This window comes from Cyrtonyx montezumae, unplaced genomic scaffold, assembly GCF_038088225.1.
Source record: "Cyrtonyx montezumae isolate F1298 unplaced genomic scaffold, pur_monq_1.0 scaffold_8, whole genome shotgun sequence".
NCBI classification, from domain to species: Eukaryota; Metazoa; Chordata; class Aves; order Galliformes; family Odontophoridae; genus Cyrtonyx; species Cyrtonyx montezumae.
Genome location: NW_027072089.1, coordinates 97,993,923 through 97,996,394, shown reverse-complemented (window position 1 = coordinate 97,996,394; position 2,472 = coordinate 97,993,923).

Sequence of the window (2,472 nt, the reverse complement as noted above, 5' to 3'; positions counted from 1 at the left end):
AAAGAGGAACTGGAGAGTTATTAAGCCATCAACTCTCTGTTATTTAAAAAAATATTGAACCAGCTGAAGAGCTACAACCTCGACCATCAAACACTGGTAACTAAACACCATATATTTAAATAGCCAATTCTGGCAAAACTTCATTAATCTAAAGCAGAAGCAAATGATGAATTGTACTCCGTTCCCTTAATTTGTTTAGATGCTTAGATGGGTTGATTATGACAAGTGTTATTAGTTATTCCATTTGTATTTTACATGAACTGAATTCTTAGTGATCTAAAAGTTATTTTTGAGATAAAAAACTGCATCTATATCCACCTAAAGCTATTTGAATTCCCTTGGTCTGGCTTCTTCCAAAAGGTTCAACTAAATATAAGAAAGTTCCAACCTATAGAGCAGACAGCTCTCCCCCCCTTCAGTGACATTTCTGTCTGAATCTCTTCAAACCCTGTAGCTGTATTTGACAAAGAGATGTACCACACAGGGTCTCTAGGAGTCTGTGCAGCAGAAAGAGCACAATCCCTTTCTAAAGTTAAGAGCATAAATTTAAGTAGAACAATTGCTCTTGTATTTCTGCTTTCAACATTCATCAAGGCTTTAATGCACCAGCAGCCACGATAACATAGGAACTCGATTCCCCTCACATCACCCACTTTCCTTGCTCCCTCATGCCTACTCAAAAAACAGACCACCACTGTCACCACTTCTGAAAAATAAATTCCACTGCTCATCCTCATCCATTTCCCCTCGTCCTATCATCAATGCACTGCTGAGAAGAGTCCAGCCTCGTCCCTTTGCTCCTCAGATATTTATAAATGTGGAACAGATCCCCTCTAACTCTTCTTTTCTCAAGGCTGAACAGACCCAGGTCTCTCAGCCTTTCCTCATAAGGGAGGTGTTCCACACCCTTTATCATCCTTTATCACCCTTTATCAATCTTTATCATTGCCCTCTGCTGGACTCTTTTGAGGAGATCCCTGTCGTTTTTGTACCAGGGAGCCCAGAACTGAACACAATACTCCAGGTGAGGCCCCAGCAGAGCAGATTAGAGGGGTAGGATCACCTCCCTTGACCTGCTGGCCACGCTCTCTTCTATATTCATAGACCCTTGCTTCATATCTAATGATTTTTATTAACATCTCCTTGGAAGAATAAGGTAAGTGGACTGTCTACCAGGTACCCACAGATTAAATTCACTCTCTCCATTTATGTTGCATTGCTACTCTGCTGCCATGCCCCTACCACAAAGAACCATTTCTCCTTGTCTCACTCACATTGCTCATCCCCAGCAGCCTCTACATCCAGATGTATTACTCCAACCAGTTCATGGTAACTGCCCAGAAATGATTCTGTCTCCCACTGCACAACACAATGCTACATACCACTGAGGCAGCACATTATCTTCCCAAATCAAGATAGATTTCAGGATGCACACACTGAACAGAATCCTTTCCCAAACATTGTGTGGTGTCCAGCTTTTCTTCTTCAACCTGCAAACTAGCAGTCTCAAAGGCACAGATGACATTAAAAGTAGTTACATAAAGTATTTTTATTTTAAAAGGATAAAATAAGTTTCAATACATAATCTGGGAATGCTTAAAAGACACCAGAAGAAGTAGATGCAAAAGCAGAAGTACAAAAGTGGCAGTTTAAGAGAACAGAATTTAGTGTTCAGAGTGTGAAAATACAACAGTTAAACAAGTATTCCACTATTGCATTTGTAATAGTGGGGTAATAAGATAGTATTTCACTAAGAACAGTGAAAAGCTGTGAAAACTGCAGATTTTAACTGAGTAGTTTTGGCATTTTGTGATGGGTCCGAAGTACTGTTTTTATATGCAATTACAGACATTTATGGCAGGAGGAAGACCCATACTTTTTGCCAGTATTAGTTGGTAGATAGCAGCTTTATAGTGTCTGATAGGAAAAGCTATTTTACAACCTATTCCTGGTTCTCAAATGAAGTAGAATTCAAGCTTGTACAAACTGAGGTCCAGGAAATACTAACATAACTCTAAAGCTAAACTTACTTTTTTTAATATAGCAGTCCTAACAAAAATATTCAAGACCTTTCATTTCTATCAAAGTGCAATATACTGCATAATTCCACACCTGTAAACGACATAGTACACATGCCATACACTTATCCATACCAGCTTGTACAAGAAACAAAGATATCTAATGCAGAAGAAGCATGAGTAATGTGAATATCTTCTGTCCTGACCACAAGGATATCATGCAAGCAAGAAATGCCTATACTGCATGGTGCAGAATAAAATTTACTATTAACTTCCATGCCTGATCATTATGAAAACACCCTCCAACATTAAAGTTCCTGCTTCAGCACCTTTCCTATCAAAGAACTCTGAGCTACTCTTTCAAGAAGGCTGAGTTAGCTAGTAAGCTTGTGTTTTCACTAGCTTTCCCCCTGAAGTGTGATCTCCTGCAATTTAGTTGTTTCATGAAGAAAGT